Source organism: Chrysemys picta, chromosome 4, assembly GCF_011386835.1.
Source record: "Chrysemys picta bellii isolate R12L10 chromosome 4, ASM1138683v2, whole genome shotgun sequence".
NCBI classification, from domain to species: domain Eukaryota; kingdom Metazoa; phylum Chordata; order Testudines; family Emydidae; genus Chrysemys; species Chrysemys picta.
The window spans coordinates 5,806,582-5,826,515 of NC_088794.1; the positions used below are offsets into that span (position 1 = coordinate 5,806,582).

Genomic DNA, 19,934 nt, shown 5'->3' on the forward strand with positions numbered 1-19,934 from the left:
TTCCTTTCTATCTTCTGTAGAAGTGCACGTTAAGCAAGCTGCCTTTGAAGTTGAATAATCATTTTATTTGTTTCAGAGAAGCATCCTTGTTAGTCTGTATCCGCAAAAAGAACAGGAGTACTTGTGGCACCTTAGAGATTAACAAATTTATTTGAGCATAAGCTTTCGTGGGCTAAAACCCACTTATTTGTAATATTTGTCTGAATGCCGACTGACTGACATGCTATTTGGCCAAAACCAAAGAGTGTGTAAAGAAATGTGTATGTACGGCATGTGCATGAATATGTACACACACACACACACACACACACTTTTTCTTGATCTTTGGCCACAAAAAACATACCTGATGATCACACTAGACGTTCACTACCTTTTACATTGCCAGGGTGTTATGAATGAGAACCAAGCCATCCCCATAATTTCACAAACTGGAATGTGCGACATGAGCTAAGTACAATTAACAATTATATGATTTGGCAATCACTATTGTGACATGGGGTGAGGAAAGAGCATTGAGGATATTGATATATGATTAAATAGGTTTACAGGCAGTTTCTTATCTCTATAAATACAGGTTAAAAGATAAATCTATACATAGAATATTTTTTCTTATCATTATAAATATATGTTTCTAAAAATATATTCACTGTTGTTCATTTTCTCAGAAATATTCACCCCTGGCTACACACTTTTTGTCTGATCATTAGAAGTGTACATAAGGTAATTTTTCAGCAGCCGAAGAACAAGAAGCTACAGGATTTAGTCAGCATGGCTGTAGTGTCCAGAAGGGATACATTTAGAAGCTCCATTTTTGAAATATTTTCTCAATGAAAGTATGTGCATAATGTGTTCTAGTTGGTAGCCGATGATTTAAAAACATGGAGGCATATTTCGGTGGGGGAAACTGTCAACCAATAACCCAAGAGTGCGATGCAAACTATGCATTCCTCCTAACCATGTTATTGTTCCCAGGTATAATGGAGACCCACGGATTCTACTACTGTCTAAGGTACCAGTCCCACAAAATTGAACATATTCCTTAATTTTATTTATGTGAGGCATTCCACTGAGTCTGTGAGGCTACACTAATAAGTGAAATTAAAATATCAACAGAATACGGGTCAAAATGTGTAAATCAGACTAAATGGCAGGGTAATGCACTTTCCTAGAGATAAAGGGTCTTTACGCATATGACCACAGTTCTTTATATTAGCATACACCATTTGCATAAGAACGAATGCCTTCCTTTATGGTTGATCCCGCAGCTAGCGCCCAAGGCTGAATGAATGGCTGGAGGAAATTGTACGGCAGTGACCGAGTTCATTCTCACAGGAGTGACAGATCGTCTGGAGCTGCAGGTCCCCCTCTTTGTGCTGTTCCTTGTGATCTATATTATCACCCTGGTGTGGAATCTGGGGATGATGGTTTTAATCAGGATCGACCCCCAACTCCACACCCCCATGTACTTCTTTCTCAAGAATTTATCGCTCGTGGATGCCTGTTACTCCACAGTCATCACTCCCAAGATGCTGATGAGCTTCTTAGCCGAGAGGAAAGCTATTTCCTATACAGCTTGCATCATCCAATATTTTAGCTTCATATTGTTTGTCATCTCTGAGTGCCTTCTGCTGGCAGTAATGGCGTATGACCGTTATGTAGCCATCTCCAACCCGCTGCTGTATATGGTCATCATGTCCCCAAAGCACTGCCTACGGCTGGTGGCTGGTTCATATCTATGGGCCTTCCTGAACTCTGTGATACACACCAGCGGTTTGCTAAGATTATCCTATTGTGACTCCAATATCCTGAATCATTTTTTCTGTGATCTCAACCCACTTCTAAAGCTCTCCTCTTCCGGCACTGCCATCAATCAGCTACTCGTTTTCCTCTTTGGCAGTCTGATTGAGGTGATCAGCATTGTGACCATCCTCATCTCATACATCTTAATTATTGTGACTGTGCTGCGGATCCGCTCCACCGAGGGCAGGCGCAAAGCCTTCTACACCTGCACCTCCCACCTGACGGCCGTCTCTATGTTCCATGGGACAATTCTCTTCATGTATTTCTGACCCAGCGCCAGCTACTCGCTGGACACAGACAAAATGGCCTCCGTGTTCTACACGGTGGTGATCCCCATGCTGAACCCCCTCATCTACAGTCTGAGGAACAAGGATGTGAAGGACGCCCTGAGGAGATCAATAGAGACAAAATTGAGGGCCCATTTTCCCCCAAAGGGTGCCATAATAGGACAACCCAATCCTTCAATGGCTTCTCTGCACACATAGGGCTTGTCTGCACTACGGGGTGGAGCAATGCTGAAGCGATAAATCCACCAGGGGACAATTTAGCAGGTCTAATGAAGACGCACTGGATCGACAGACTGTCACTCTGGCTTTGACTCCGGTACTCCACCAGAATGAGATGAGTAAGGGGAGTCTATGGAAGAGTTTCTTCTGTCGACCCAGTGCAGTGTGAACCCTGTGGTAAGTAGATCTAAGCCATGTCAACTTGGGTTACGCTACTAACGTAACTCAAATTGTGTAGCTTAGATCAACCAGTCCCCGTAGCGTAGACCTGCCCATTGGCTCTGATTCAGAAAGTCCTTAAGCACATGTTTAGGTTTGTCTCCCTTTGACTTCAGTGGGGCTTAAGCACATGTTTAAAGTTAAACATGTATTTAGGTGCTGCTTTGAAGAGAGATGCGTTCCTGACTAGAGGCCTTATGTGCATAAAAAAGCCATGTCGGTTATTAAATGATGGTTTGCTCCCCTGTGCCTATAATAAAATACTTTGAAATTGATTTTTCAGTGTAAGATGTAAGAGGCTGATTTAAATATTGCTTAGAATTACTGCATAAAAGGGAAAAGTTCGCACTGCAACAATGGATTCATGAGCAATGACCAGGACGGGTTTTAATGTCCAAAAACGTTGACAGATATTTGTTCAATTAAATTTTGTGATTTTGCTTCAATCAGATCCACAGCCCAACTCCTCTGTTTTTTGGGAGACATTTGTGTGCGTGAAATGATATTCAACCTGTGTCTGTTGAAAGGGAGAATGTCGTGAATGCTCAGTGGGATCTGATATTTCTTGAGTACTCACATCAAGAGTCCCATACACAACTCTTTGTGAATTTAGGAGTCACACAATTAAAGACCAGGTAATTTAGCTGACCAAACATATACAGACACATTTTCAAGGATAGTCGTTGATTGTGAATGCCACGGTTATTGGGATCTCAACGTAAAAGACCTTGGACCTTATTTTCCTAAGTGCTGAGTACTTACAGCTCCCGTTCACCTCAGCTGGAGTGGTGGAGTTTCTGGAAATCAGGACCGAGGGGACTGAAGTTGGGCACCCATAAACAGAGGCTACCAAAATCACTGGCCATTGCTGAAACTTTTGGGCATGGCAAATTACAACAGTGAATACCAAAAGCACCACACACCTCACAGTATGTCCACGCTGCAATGTAAGCCCAGGGTTCAAACTCATGATCAAGTCAAGCTCTCTTCTATCTACACACAAATTGCACTAACCAAGGGCTCAAACCCACCGTCTGAGGACCCCACAGTGATAGAAGGTCTGAGCCTGAGTCAAGCTGAGACCCAGGTTTCAAGCTCTTTATTGGTTTGCAGTGTAGACAGAGCCACACTGGACTCATGCTTTGGGAGTCAGCCAAAAGTATCCCACAGGCTGAGTTTTTTTGTCCTCTGGATGATCAATTGTTTCCACACTGCACCACGAACAAAAAGATAGAGTGCCCACATTTGAGGAGTGTGCTAGGAAGTCTGGGATATGGGGGTTGGATTGGGGCCTCCTTAATGCCATGTGGATGCTGGAGCCCCTACCCTGGGGTTACAAATGAGTGTAGATTCTCAAACCCTATGTTAACAAACCCAGGGTCTGCTAATGCAAGTTCTACTTGCCCAGGGATTACATTGCAGTATAGACATGTCCTCAGAGAGTTAGTGAGTCACTGTGGTGTAGGTGTGCATGCATTCTTTGGCACAATGCGGCTCTGGTCTCAATTTGCACCTCCAGTTACTACTGTAAAAGTAATAATTATATTGAGCTATGAGCAAGTTTCAACCACATGCCAGGCTCCTTCTAGGATCCTTTGATTTTATGCGTATGACCTAGCAGAGCTCCCTCAGGAATGGAGAGATTGAAGTGGTCTGAGGAATTACAGCCTAACCCCTAGGCCCGCTGCCTTTCAGACCCATGACACCCAGTCAAACATTTCCCCTCTTTTTCATGCAATTTGCTCCCTTCTGCTTCCTGCTGCTGCCACCCGCTTTCTGCCCTCACCCAACCACAGCGGAGTTTTTATCTCGCTCTCCTGCCCAGAACACAGCTCAGACCCAGGGCAGGGGGAAAAGCAATTCTAAAGCTGGGGGGCCTGCTGCGTGGCCTACAGAAGCAGCGGTGTCCTAGAGCTGAGAAATGTGTAGGCAGAGGAAGGGGGCAAAAAACAGAGCCACATCCAGATACCTGCATCAGCCATCTTAAAAGAAAGCATCACCCAGCCCATCACCTAAGAACATAAGACTGGTCATACTGGGTCAGACCAATGGTCCATCTAGCCCAGTGTCCTGTCTCCCACCATGGCCAATGCCAGGTGTTTCAGAGAGAATGAACAGAACAGGGCAATTATCAAGTGATCCACCCCCTGTCATCCACTCCCAGCTCCTGGCAGTCAGCAGTTTAGGGACACTCATAACATGGGGTTGCGTCCCTGACCATCTTGGCTAATAGCCATTGAGGGACCGATCATCCAGGAACTTATGAAATTATTTTTTGAACCCAGTTATACTTTTGGCCTTCACAACGTCTCCCTGGCAATCACTGTCCTCTGCACAGCTCTACTGCTGACAGTTGAAATTCTTCTTTAGCACAGCAAGTATTGGCTTGTGGTTTAGGAACTGAGTTCCAGACCCGAGGTTGTTGTATAATTTTGTTGAAGTCGCTTGAAGTCAATGGAGCTACACGAATGACAGCAAATGAGGATCTGGCCCAGAAAATAATGAGTTCTACTGATACATCTTGTTTTTATTAGTTAGTTTATCCAAGGGAAGGTCAAGAAGTGACTTAAACATGCTATATACGCGCCTGTGTGGGACAAAGATTTCCAATAGGGTAAAAATCTTTAATTCTGCAGACAGAGGCATAAGATTCAGTGGCTGGAAGCTAAATAAACTCAGTCAAGATGAGGTGCACCTTTTTCTTAGTGAGGGTAATTAATTATTGGAACAAATTACCTATTACTATGGTGGATGTTCCATCACGTAACGTCTTAAAATCAAGGCAATATATCTTCCTAAATCATATTCTATCGCTTGAACAGAATTCGTGGACTCAATGGACAAATACTGGGTGAGGGTCTTGTGCCTGTGTTATGAAGGAAGTTCAACTCTAGATAAAGATATTGGTGCTTTCAGCATGGTTAAGTCACTTTAAAAAATCTAGGTTTCTATGAGTCTCTTTATGTCTTCCCAACACATCTTGATCTCTGACTTATGGACATACGCAACAATAACCCTCTTATCTTTGTTCAGAATATGACATTTATTTCAGCAGCTATTTGCATATTACACAGAAGTGTGGAAGTGGAGCCACTGAGCCAAAGCCTGTGCTTACTAGCGCACACATAAATCTGGAACAACTTCCTAGATTTCACTGGCTTTACCAATGGCATAAAAGCCTGATCCAAAGGTGCTGAACTCCATGACAGCTTTGCCATCGACTCCAGTGGGCTATAGCTCAAGGCATAGAATCTGCTGCACTACTTAACTCTTTCTTGTTGGGAAGAGTCATCTCTCTCTATAGCCCCTCCTATCCTGAGCCGGGAATTGCGTGTCTTGCCAAGATGCTCTGATACAATGCAAGGCTCTCTCTGGACTGGAGTGGCAGTCTCACTGGCTGCAAGAAAAGAGTTCCCAAAGAATGGCAGGTTTGGCAGCAAAAGGGTTAAGGAGCATTAAGTTATCTTCTACACACACAAAAATATACTTCTCTGTTAACCATGCCCATTGCAACTGACTTTCAAGGTATGTCTTCAGATGCTGGCATTTACATATTCCCAATATATCTTATTATCATCATTATGTTTATATCCAAGAGCTTATCTAGTGTTGCAGCAGGTGAACGAATACTTTGACCAATACTGAGAGCAAAAGGCCAAACAGAAAGGAAGGGTTGGTGTTCTGAGGACACATACATTGAAAGCTTGTGAGATACTCAATTGTTGCAGTAGCTGGAGCCATATATGTGCTTTAGATACATTGCAAATACCTTATTTATGTTGGTGAATGCTGATACACATGAGGTGTCCAATTCACTACTGCAGGAATGAGAGGTCACCCATCAGTAAGAGTCCGGTGATGTAGAAAATGGTTACCATTATCAACAAGAACATTCTTATAACTGAGCCATCGGGAGGCCTTTGGTGTGGTGTGTATATGTCCTTTCTAGCAGGTACCACACCTGACATTCACATCGCAGGGCATTTTTGCATGAAAAGGAGATAGAAGGGAGGAGAGTTGAATTAATAAGAAATTTGTTTCCTATGAATTCTTAAAGGCCTGCCCCTTCCTTTCCTCCTCTGTGGCAAATATCCGAAACTCTGGATTGAGACATGAAGGATTCCATAGGCCAGATGCTTTGAAAATGATATACTCTCTGATTCAGAAACAACCATTAAAAGGAAGAGAGACAAGCTATGGAATAGAGCTGTGGAAAGAAGTGAAAGCATTTGAAGAAAATCAGGGCCCAATTATGACATTTCTGCTCAGATTGAATAGACCTTAGTCCCACTGAAATCACTGGGGGCACTCACAGAGTAAGGTGATGTTCGGCATGAATACAGACAGCAGAAAGCGGTATCACTGGGAGCCAAGCGGAGGCATTTACGTATTCCCAACTGAGTTGTGGATTGATAAAGGATATGAGAGAGGGAATGAAAAGATCAGCAGGCATGGGGCGGAGGGAGAGGGGCTGCTGTAATAAACAGGGTCTAGCAAGCCTACCACTCATCTGAGCTCAATTTGTTGGGAAGTGGGTAAAAGGTCATAAAATATTACACTAGCCTGCACCAATGAATGTAGATCAAAAGTTTAGGAAGCGCAGAGAGGCCGGTTACATATAAGCTCACACCTCTCGCTAGGGTCCAACCAGCAACGACTCTCCAAAAGAAGCAGCAACTTCATTGGCATTGCCAGTGTCATGGCCCTGGAGAAGAGGAGAAGATAGGGAACTGCTGTGGAAGGACTTTAGTGGCACTTGCCCTAAGCTAGTCCCATGATAAGGAAAGATTCAAAGGAGGCAGTTCCCCCTCCTTCTGTGACCACTGCCATCCTGATGCATTGGGATAGAGGACAGAGCTGCCTTGTACAGCGTGCACTCCCTTGATGGCTGCAAACTCTCCTCCACTTTTGGAGGGGCAAGAATGCACCCCGAGGTTGCTCCAACGCATGGATTTATGCCACCATGTTCATCAGCACTGGCAGAACCCCAGTGCCACTGGAAAGCACAATCAATAGGAGTGGGGAATAAATCCCAGATCTCAAAGCCCACCAATCACAGTCAGTCTCCAGGCCCCTTCCAACCTCAGATTAACATCCCTCTTTCCCTTTAATCTGGGGCCAGTTCTTATATGCAGTTCAGGTTTGTGCTGCCTGGACTTATCCCCCAGTGCAGGTTCCCTTTGGGCTCGCTGTGCCACTGCAGTGGTAACACCTGACCTGACTAGCAGGCTGTGCAGTCCTTTCCCAAATGGCTGTCCCATCTGCCAATCAGAAGAGAGGCGGGAGCAGGGAGTTAGGGGTGGGTGTGACGGTGCACCCCATAGGGCTTTATGGAAATATGCTTATGAATGTATATATGACATAACTGAAATATATTTTATGCTACATATGCCATGTAACATATCTCTGTAAAGGTTATGATCTACTGAATCTATTTATCCTATTTGTATGCATGTATCATTTTGGTATTCGAAGTTATGAATACTGGCTGTGTACTTGCTTGATTTTTAAGTAGCCTTAGTAAAGCATTTGGTCAGCTTCTTGAGAAAGGAATGTGCAAATTAAGTGCCCAATCAAGAAACACTTAACGAACAATGGATCTTGGAAGGCTCCAATCCACATAAGAAGTCTTCCTGGAGACATTCAAGATAGCATCCGAAGAAGTGGGCTGTAGTCCACGAAAGCTTATGCTCTAATAAATTTGTTAGTCTCTAAGGTGCCACAAGTACTCCTGTTCTTTTTGCGGATACAGACTAACACGGCTGCTACTCTGAAACCTGTCAAGATAGCATGTGGGCAATGGCTTCTGCCTGTAAAAACTGAGTCATGCATGGACATGTGATTTACCCATGTGACTCCAAATCTCCATCTTGGAGCTGGACTTTGCATAGGAGAGAGGAGGGGGTCTTCACCCACATGAGAAAGTCTATTTAAACCCGTGGGAGACCCCTCCATTTTGCCTTCAGCTGGCTCAAGAGATAGCCTCACAACCCCCAAGGATATCTGAGAGAAACTGGAACAAAGGACAGTAACTACAGGGGGTGTGAGTGATTGCTGGACCCAGACTAGAAGGACACTAGTATGTAAAAGGAAGTTTACTGGAACACCTCTGAGGGTGAGGTTTTATCTGTATTCAGTTTTCTTACTGTATTAGGTTTAGACTTGCGTGTTTTATTTTATTTTGCTTGGTAATTCACTTTGTTCTGTCTTTTACTACTTGGAACCACTTAAATCTTACTTTCTGTATTTAATAAATTCACGTTTTTACTTATTAATTAACCTGGAGTATGTATTAATACCAGGGGTGGGGGGGACATCTGTGCATATCTTTGTATCAGTGTTATAGAGGGTGAACAATTTATGAGTTTACCCTGTATAAGCTTTATACAAGGTAAAAACAGATTTATTTGGGGTTCGGACCCCATTGGGAGGTGGGCATCTGAGTGTTAAAGGCAGAAACAATTCTTAAGCTGCTTTCAGTTTAAGCCTACAGCTGTTAGGGGACGTGGTTAAGACCGGGTCTGGGTTTGCAGCAGGCTAGCGGGTCTGGCTCAAACCAGGCAGGGCACTGAAGTCCCAAGCTGCCAGGGCAAGAAATCAGGGGCAGAAGTAGTCTTGGCACATCAGTTGGCAGCCCCAAGGGGGTTTCTGTGATCCAATCCATCAAAATGACAACTATCCATTTATTCCTACTCTTTGCTTTCTGTCTCTTGACCAGTTTTACAGGCACTAATCCACTCAAACCTGCCACCTTAACGTCACTTTCACAACGTTTTTGTGTTTTGGTCATTTTGTTTTGGAAATAGAGTTCCTACAAACCCATGTATTGGGGAGAGGAGCTCAGGCGGCAGCCTGCTGCTTCATCCCTCCCCAGGCTGCCGGGACACATGGAGAGCGCCTCTACAGTGGGAGTGCTGCCTCCTCACTTCTGAGCATCCCCACCAGAGATGTCCCAGAAAAAGGTGGGGGTGCTTGACTCCGCATGCCCCGCCCATACATTGTCTCTGCTCACACCATCCACTGAAAAGCGCCTGGCAGTCTGGATTTGGCCTGGAGATAAAAAACAGATATGTTAGCCCCAGGCTGAACAGATCCCTGTTGCCATGGCAACCAAATGGCCGTTACTTCAGGCTAAGTAAGACACCTGGGGTCAATTAAAAACCTTCTAGAAATCAGTTAAGGAAGGTAGGTTGATTGAGACAGCTCAAGCCAATCAAGGGCTGGCTGGAACCAATTTAAAAAAAAAAGCCTCCCAGTCAGTCAGTTGCACACGTCAGGAGCTGTGTGAGGAGGACACGCTGTGGGAGAACTGAACAAGTACGGACACCATTGGGCACCAGGGGAGAACCCTGCTGGTACAGCGGCAAAGGGCAGGGAGAGGTAATCCCTCTGCAATTCTCCCCCGCTAGGGGTAGAAAGACCAACTTGCAGGGTCTAGCTTGTTGCCTTCATGCCCAAAGAGGCCACTAGAGACTAAGAGATTTACCCCCCTCCTTTAGCCGATGATGAGAGTGGCTAAATCAGACCACAGTATGTCCCTGAAGTAAGGGGACTAGACTGAGAACTGTAGTGAGCCACTGAGGTGAACACAGAGAACCGGAAGTTACCAGTCCCCTAATAAGTGCTAATTTATGAGAGGGTGCACGTGTATATCACATCACAAAATAACTAAGTTAGAAGAATGTCAAAAGTTAAATGTGGGCTGATCTACATAAAGAATAACAGCCAGCTTCTTCTGCCAGTTACTCCTATAGCGCAAGTGGGAGAGGGGGCATGTGCTACGGACCCAAAGATCCTAGATTTAAACTCTGACCATGACCAGGCAGGAAAAAATATAATGTGTGCTCATATAATCCCACTGCAACTGGCCCCACGGTGCTGAAATGAGGGTGCATGTTACACTCCCCAGGATCAGGCTTTGCTGCCTTCCAGGAGAAATTCATTCCTTGAGTTCTGACCTGTCCTTATGGAGTTTCCTGCAGGTGGGGTCTCCACCACTCTTGAGCTGCAGGAAGGGCACTCAGCACGGGCCCACTCTGCCCAAAGACCCTGCTGTGTGAGCTCTATTGGATCCCCCACCCTGTGTTTTAAAAAGAGGAGATCCTATAGCTCACCTTCAATTGATTAACCAAAATAAAGCGGGAAAACAAACAAACAAACAAACAATGACTCAAACAACATCTCAAACTACCACTAAATTTGCTATTTCACAATATAAAACCATGTCTAGAACTATGTTTATTCCAGCGTCCTCCTATAAGAACAATTGTAATAGTGACATTTCCTAAGTTTTGGGTTTAACTTTTTACATTCTTCTAACATAGTTATTTTGTGATGTGATATACAGGTGCGCCCTTTCATAAATTAGCACTTTTTAGGGGACTGGATGTTTCACCACATTGCTAATGGGCTGCAGAGCCTTTCACTCTGAGGTGACGGGGTGAATACAGCCCAGCCCAGTAGGGACTGAACGTTGATCCCTGCTAATGGATGTTTAGTGGCATCCAGGAGTTTGGTGCATCTCAGTTCCAGCTCCCACGTTCCAAACTCACCACCACGCTGTGCACTCATGGAAGGCTTGGCAGAGAGTCCAAGACCTGCCTGGGCCATGGCTACTGAACTGCCTCCTGTTGCCCCAGAGAGTGAGAAGCCAGATCACACGCTCAAAGAGCCTAGGTGCACACCTGCTTGTGCACACCAAGTGATGAGCACTCTATAAATAGTACAGATTAAGTGATGTGCTAAAGCTAGAACCTCAGTGTACTTCAGTGGGAGCTTTGTGCATGGAGCAGCTGCAGAATTAGAGCCACAGAATTCACTCCAGGACTAAGAGGGGTTGTTGTCTGCAGATCTGAAATGAAGACGTGCAGCAAACCTGTCGAGTAAGAAGGGTCATTCGTACACAGTCACTTCACTGAGGACTCTACTGCTTTTACCTTACCAGCTTTCAGAAGTTCCAGTTCACTTTTCTGGGATGAAGCAGCTACTGCAACTCTGCTTTGGTTCCTACGAAGGCAGTTGCTGAAGTGAAGAGAGAAGGATGCTGCAGGAGCTGAACCCTGGCTAGAAGAGACTGGGGCAAGGCGTGAAACTAAAAGTTGTGAGAAATCACATGACTGGGGAAATGGAAAGGAAAATTCCACTGCAAGCAAGGCCCTCTCCTTCCTGAGTGGAACAGGAGCACTGACTCTCCCAACACCCCTCCAGGAAACTCGGGTGATGAGCTCCAACACATCCTGGAGGTGGTGAACCCAGCTTGGAAGGGGAGATACCACCAGGGGAAGAAACAAACATCCACACGCTAATGCTACACCAACATCCCTTTACGTGGGAACCAATCCCAATGGCCCTTAGTTGGGACAGGGAGAGGAAAGCACCTGACATTGACCTTATCTACAGCTACCCCACAGTGCAGTACACTGCCACCAGCTCCCTCCAGGCTTAGCACCACCAGTCTGAGCAGCACCCATGCATGGAGCATGAGGCACCTTACCCCAAAAAGCCTGTGAGGCAGGCAGGAGCAAAACCTACCCCACAACGAGCTTCCCTAGGGCAGAGGCAATCCTGTCTGCCTCTGCCTGGGAGGTTCTGCAGGGAATTGGACAATCAAAACAGGTCAACACATGACAGGCCCAAAGGCAGTTGGGGAAGGGAATGTCCTTTGGGGGGGGGCTGCTCCCAAGCCTATGGGTGGTGGATGGTGATCAAAGCTAGTGCCCCTCTGCCAGGCATGGCCAGAGTAGGTCCACAAAAGGAGGTGGCGAAGTGAGAGAAGTTAAACCTGCACCATTCAGCCTGGAGGCTCCGTCTTAGACTTCCCTCTCTTGGTGAAGTTGTGGGTGCTTCACACATCAGATCAAGAGCTGTAACTAAGCATTTTAGTGCCCAGGGTAAGGAAACATATTTGCATCCCCTAGATGTGACATGTTTCAAATCCTCCCTTTCTGGGATGTGGAGAAGGGATTTGAACTTGGGTCTTCCTACACCAATGCTCTAACCAGCAGGCTACAGAGTCATTCTGAAACTCTCTTCTGGCTCAACAATTAGCCCTTGTCATTCATAATGGCTCAGACAGGAAGAATGACTCCACAGAGCAGTGATTACTGCTCTCTCGGAGGAGGTCAGAGACCCGATTTGATGAAATTCATTCATCTCCCAGCCATAGTAGCTGACCTGAGTTGGGCATCTGAGTGTTAAAGGAAGAAACAATTCTTAAGCTCTCTTCATGTGTCATTATATAATGCCTGCATCTGTAATTTTCACTCCATGCATCTGAAGAAGTGGGGTTTTTTTTACCCATGAAAGCTTATGCCCAAATAAATCTGTTAGTCTTTAAGGTGCCACCAGACTCCTTCTCGTTTTTGAGGATGGGGTTCTGTATCCTGGGAAGCAGTGTCTTTGAAAATGATTTGGTGGTCATGGTGGATAATCAGCTGAACTTGAGCTCCCAATGTGATGTTGTGGTCAAAAGGGCTAAAGTGATCCTGGGATGCGTAAACAGGTGAATATTGAGTAGGAGTACAGAGATTATTTTACCTCTGTATTTGGCCCTGGTGCAACTGCTACTGAAATCCTCTGTCCAGTCTGGTGCCCACAATTCAAGAATGATGTTGATAAATTGGAGAGGTTTCAGAGAAGAATCAGAAGAATGATTAAAGGATTAGAAAACCTGCCTTATAATGAGACATTCAAGGAGCTCGATCTATTTAGCATAACAAAGAGAAGGTTAAGGGGTGGCTGGATTACAGTTTTAAGTACCTAAATGGGGAACAAATATTTAATAATGGGAACTTCACTTTATCAGAGAAAAGTATAAACATGATCCAATGGCTGGAAGTTGAAGCTAGACAAATTCTGACTGGAAATAAAGTGTAATTTTTTTAACAGTGAGAGTAATTAACCATTGGAACAATTTACCAAGTTTCATGGTGGATTCTCCATTGCTGACAGTTTTTAAATCAAGTTTGGATGCTTAATTCTGGGGACATTCTCTGGCACGTGTTACACAGAAGAACGGATTAGATGATCACAATGGTCCCTTCTGGCCTTGGAATCTATGAATCTATGAGTTAAAACTCCTTGTGGCAAAGCTCTTGGGTTCAGTGGAACACACAATCCTTCACATCCTGCCAAGGTGCAGTTCCAGGAAAGGCACATTTGTACTGGAGATTAATAAAAATGTTTATCTGACTGAGCAACTTAGTATGGTAGAGCAGTAGTGATGTCTCAGTTAAAGTTTCCACTAAAATGGGCTTCAACTTGGTGATTTTTGTGTTTGTTAAAGAAAAATTATGTATTCATTCCCACTTTTTCAGGATAAAATTTCTGAGTGAAGCTTGAGTTTTCTTTGGATTTTTAAGTAAATCTATTAAGTAGTTTGCAAGATCTAATCAGATAAAAACTGGCTTAAAAAAACAACAACCAAGGAGCTGATGAAAAAGATTATCTCTAAAAAGAGACTCATGGATTTGCATACTCCTATGTCTAAAAAATGCAGAGTGTTTAAAATCAGAAATGTATACATAGTGAGCATTTTGGGGGTCTCACTGGTGCTATGTAATTATTTTGTTAAAATATTGGCATTATTTATCCTAAATTAATGCACATAAACTGATGTAATCCAACAGGGAAAGTGGTTTACATGACTACTTCCATTGGGTCCAGTATGCAGATGCCTTTCTGAACAGTTCAGGAGTGGAATACTATATTGCCTTTTGTCATATGCCCTCCTAATGTTTTCCACATCTGAACCTTGTGGCTTATATGAGGCATGGGGCTAATATGATGCATGGGGAATGGGTTTTGCTAGTCATGGTGTTTTTGTATTGAATTGAAGAAAATCTTCAAACCTAAGCATGAGTGAATTCACAAAACTGTGCAGAAGAGATGGAGGTCAAGAACAGGGGAGGGAGTTTAGTCTGATATGGTAATGGTAGTGGCATCGAATAGGTAGAAGGAGGTGCTGAAAGGTTGGGATCCCTACTGGAGACAGAGTTAAATTTGCAGTTTTCTGAGGTGTATGGGGATTGTGGAAGGGTTAAGATGTGTGTCTCTGGTTGGAGGAAAAGCGGTTGTACAGTGTTCATCTTAACTTTTCAGTTCTTTGCTTTTCAAGTTTTGTGTTAGCTGTGTTTTCTGTAGATCATCCAGTGAGCATGCTCTGATCTCAGCCCCTGCCTCCTCAGGTCGCAGATCCACGCACTCCACATGTGCTGCCCTGAAAGGGCTAGATGCCATCAGCCCCTCCTCCCCAACTCCTGCTGCTGTCTTCATGGTGCTTCTGGAGAGAAGGGGGCAAGAAATTAATGTGAAACAAAAAGTATTTGTCTAAAAAAAATAAAGGAGCCGGATCTAATGGGTGGGTTTAGCCACATATGCCTTTCCTTGCCAGTTACCATTGTATTTTCTCCTGTAAGTTATTATTCAGAATTTACAACATGACCTCCGAAATAACAAAAGTTTCTGTTTGGGAATCCCTGTCTTCAGAAAGCCGTTCAGATCAGATGTTCATTTTGTGTTCCAGGGAAGGGGAAAGCTTTTCATAAGCTCCTTTGTAAGCCAAAGCTGAGTGATGTCCTGGAAATCAGCCAAGAAAGTCTAAAGAATGGAACTCCTGAGACATTTGGAGATTTACTCTGGTATTTCCCAAGGAAACTGATGGCTCAGCTTCCCGGGACATACTGGAGACAGCAAAGCCTGTGGAGGTCACCACCGAGCTGATCAACTACTACAGGAAAGCCTATGATCAGAAGATAGTCATGGCGGTGCTGAGAGCCATTAACCTGAGGGATCTGTTGGAAAGACTCATCAATGCAGCAAAGGCTGGTGAGAATCTGCCAATGGAGAGGACAGTGGGCAGTAGCTGGCTAGAAATAATGTATCCATGGTGGGTGTCCTGAGTGTTGGTCGAACTATTGTGTGTTTGAAGGAGGAAGGGAAGGGAAGGTTACTTCACTGACCGAGGTGTTGGCTCTTTCAGTCCTGGCCAAGCTGATCACGACTCTCTTTCATAAGCCAGGAAAATCATGGGTCAGATTCACAAGTCTGGAGTCAAGAATTCTTTCGGGTGCCCAGAACTTCTTGATGAGTGAATGTAGTGAACTCCTGGAATGCAGGCACGCTGTTGATTGGTGGGTGCTGGTGGAGTGGCTATTTGAGAAAGTTTCCCAAGTGTGTATGGTCTTTTCAGCGCAGTAGGATGACAGCATTTTGCAGTGCTTGGTGCTGGATTCTGTTGCAGGTTGTAGGCCCCTTAGGCCTGATGAAGCAGTTTACCACCCTGGATAGCTTGTTGGGGCAGGATTTGGAAACCTGTCTTGTTACCCGGGGTTCTGTCAACCCAAAGCTCTTGGTAACTTTGACTCTGTGTAAGGTGGTGTCAGGAAATAAACCAGGGGAGACACGGCCGTCCGACCGATAGATGGCCGGCACAAACAGGACAACACAAGAGTGCTCTCACTTAAAGCTAAACTTAGTCTCAAGCACTTACACACGTCCTCAACAGGTTTAGTAAAACACCCCCAACCCTTGATAATTACCAAAGCTGAGTGTGGCTCTCCAGTGACACAGCGGCAGGCGTCCGGTGGCCAAATCTTCCGTCTGCCAGTGGGGACTGCAAGAAGTATCCAGAGGGAGAGTCCAAAAAGAGCCCAAAAGAGTCCCCAAACAAGTCCAACTACCTCAAACTTCCCCCCCTTATTTATACATTAGTAATAGAATGACATGTCCCTTAAAGAAAATTTGCTAAGTAAGCAGTTTCAATGGTCAAGCAAGAGGCTCCTTCTGATTATTGATTAACTAGGTGTGGGTTTTTCCAGAGTTTGCAGCCTTGAGACCCCAATAGACGTTCCTGGGACACATCCTGCTCTTTTAAAATGCAGGTATCAGCAACTTCAACACAATTCTTATCAGGAAGGACGTGGGGTCAAGCTGCCCTTTCTGTGGCACCCCAAACCCCCCCTCCCCTCCTGCCATGGTCAAGCTGAGACTGCTGAATAGGCTGCTTTTAACAATAAGCCGTAGTGGTTTCAGGCACTTTACTGATTTGGCAAAATCTCCCCGTACAGTCTGGAGACTGACAGGAAGTTTCCCTTGATCTGTAACTTGGAGGAATTCTTTAATTTCATCCCGTCTGATGAAGCCTTTTTTTCTCCCACTGGTGCTGAATTTCTGTCCCTCTCTCTTCATCTGCAACAGGCGGTTAGAAAACCAAGGACACCTGTGTGGGTGATGGGGAGGAAGGCGTTTTTACTGGTATAGCTTGTTTTCTTCAGGGACGGGCTATAGTAGTAACAGCCCAGCTTCATCAGTATAGCTGCATCTGCAAGAGGAGCACTTTGTGAGTATACTGTAGCAGTATCGCTGCATACCGGTAAAGCACTCCTCGGGTAGACATGGCTTCAGAACTGCTAATGGAGACAACAGTCCCTACCATTGAGCTTGACCTCACTATAGATTAGTGCTGAACATGGCTTCTGAAATGGTTCCTCCCACGTCCAACAGAACAAATTCCCTCTTGTTATTCCCTCAACCCCTTATTGTGAAGGTCTGTTAATTGCTTTCTGTGTAATAACCACTCCCACCTCATCTAAACACTCGGAGCGTGGCTTGTATGCTGGCAAGCTGTTCCTGAGTGGCCCAGGTGGTAGCTACAGCAGCAAAGGATTGTGAGGCGCCCAAAGTTACAGGGCAGGGGTGACATGACCCCACCCTCTGGATTGCATTCTGGAAGTCACATGGAATAGCTTTAAAAAGAGCTCCTTGTGCTGTGTGAATTAGATTCATGTTTGTTGCTACTTTATTTTCCTGTTGAGATTCTGATCCAGTTAACACCATTGTAGTTAAATTAAACAGCATGGTAGGCTGATTAGGAGACACGATGATCTGATTTCACAAATTGTAATGGAGGTTACACATGCAGTGATGTTCTTTCCCTCTTGATCAGGATGCATACAACCAGCAGAGTGATTCACTCCTTTAACAGGAGAAGAGAGGGCATGTTGACATCCATCACTCAAAATGTACAGTAATACCCATTGGAAGGAATCATTTGAATTATTCCTACACTGGGTTCTAAATTAACAGGAGCTATTCAAGCAAATTTTATGATACAACAGGAGATTTCCAAGTAATGAAATCTTTATTATTGAATCCAGCTCTCTTTACAGCTCTCCAAGGCCAGACAAACAGCCAACTTCACCCCGATTGACCAGTTTCTTACAGGGATTGCAGGAGATGTGGGTTTTGGGGAGGGATCTGAATGAGAAAAGAGGGTAATGGCTTTGCAGACCAGCACAGGAAAAGCATGTCATAAGTAGGGGGTTGAGTGGGGAAAACAGGCAAATATAGAGACAATCTTGGCAATTAAGCTGCAGGTAATAAGCACAGCAGTTGAAAAAGTTTCACTTTTCACTTCTCCCAGGCAGTCATTTCTCCTTCCAAAACAACGTGAAGATAAGCAAGATAAGTTCAAAGTCTGGACTACTTTGTGCAATGTGCACAATGTGCAATGCAGCTTCTTTAACGAATTCCCAGTGGCAATCTCACTCCCCCATCCTTTCTCTTCTGCTAGATTTTACTCTCATAGATCTGCATAAGTATCATCGGTGTGTTTTGCAATTTCCATTCTCTCTCTCCGGTCACACAAGCACAGGGCAGTGATAATGCCAGGGCAGGTAAATTCCAGCAGAACAGAGATGGAATTGGATAAGTCCTTGGTGTGGGGGGGTTGCTTTGAGATTTAAGTGAACTGCTCAGGTTTGTGGATATGATAGTGGAGAATGGGGGTGGGGGAGGGTTGCTTTGAGTTGTGAGCGCATTAGAGAAAGGTGCTAGTTTCCAGGAGAAAGCATTTTGGGTTGTTTGTTTGCAGGTGCAGATTCCTGATTTTTTTCTGCTCCAGGAGTCAGCTCAGGTAATGTCTGAGGAGGCAGTGCAATATCATCTGCTGGAAACCCTGGAAGATCTGGGGCAGAAGGGGTCTGGGAGTTCAAGTTCACACTGAATACAATCAAAGTAGAAGGTGGTTATAACTCAGCTTTCTGGGACATACTGGAAACAGCAAAGCCTGTGGATGTCACCAATGAGATGATCTACTACTATAGGAAAGCCTATGATCAGAAGATAGTCATGGAGGTGCTGAGAGCCAACAACCTGAGGGATCTATCGGAGAGACTCATCGATGCAGCAAAGGCTGGTAAGAATCTACCAATGGAGAGGATAGTGGGCACTGGCTGGCTAGAACAAATGTATCCAGGGTGGGTGTCTTCAGTGCTGGTCGAACTATTCTGTGTTTGAAGGAGGAAGGGAAGGGAAGGTTAATTCTCTGAACGAGGTGTTGGCTATTTCAGACCTGACCAAGCTGATCATGACTCTCTTTCACAAGCCAGCAAGTGTATGGGTCAGATTCACAAGTCTTGAGTCAAGATTTCTTTTGGGTGTCCAGAACCTCTTGATGAGTGAATGTAGAGAACTCCAGGAATGCAGTTAGGCTGTTGATTGGTGGGTGCCGGTGAAGTAGGTATTGAGAAAGCTTCCCAAGTGTGCATGACCTTTTCAGCGCAGTACGATGATAACTTTTTGCAGTGCTTGGTGCTGGATTCTGTTGCAGGTTGTAGGTCATCAGGCCTGATGAAGCAATTTACCATGTTGGATAGCTCCTTGGGGCAGGATTTGGCAACTTCAGTGGAGGCTAAGAAGTTTCACTTGGCCTGTAATACAGCCTCAGCTAATGCTTGGAGGAATTCATTGTGTTTTATCCTATCTGACTCAGTGTTTGTTTTCTGCCATGGGTGCTTGAATTTCTGCCCCTCTCCCTTCATCTGACACATCTGACCACATACAAAATGTTGGGGGAGTTACACATGGCGTGATGCTCTTCCCACCCTGGATGCTATTCATACACCCAGCAGAGTGATGTGCCATTAACGGAAGGGGCAAACTGGGGGAAATTGGAGAGCAGGATGTACAAATTGTACTATCAAAATCATTCCCTTTTCTGTTAGAAGGAAACGTTGGATGGTGCCACTATTGTCCCTGCTCTTTTCTTCTGTGTTCTTCTCACCTAGGGTGACCAGATGTCCCGATTTTATAGGGACAGTCCCGATTTTTGGGTCTTTTTCTTATATAGGCCCCTATTACCCCCCCATCCCCTGTCCCGATTTTTCACATTTGCTGTCCTATTCTCACCTGATAGATTTTGTTCCAATGGCCTGACTTAGTTTTGTCTTGGTTTCAGGAAGGACCAGTGGAGTGTTTTGTGGGCGGGTTTCCATTTGGGATTGAAAGCGAATGTGCAGCAACTCTTGTTTGCATGACTGGAGGGAGCGCTAGGCAAGAAGGGAGGGGGTTGATTTGAGGTGAGTGCTTTAGAGCCCTTTAGTTTCAGTTTTGCTCTGATTATTCCGCTAT

The 19,934-nt window shown here is 44.8% G+C and overlaps 1 pseudogene; it reads left to right on the top strand.

Annotated features, from left to right (window-relative positions):
* Positions 1 to 1,286: 1,286 nt before the first annotated feature.
* LOC135982860 (olfactory receptor-like protein COR4) lies at positions 1,287 to 2,432 on the top strand (annotated as a pseudogene).
* Positions 2,433 to 19,934: the final 17,502 nt, after the last annotated feature.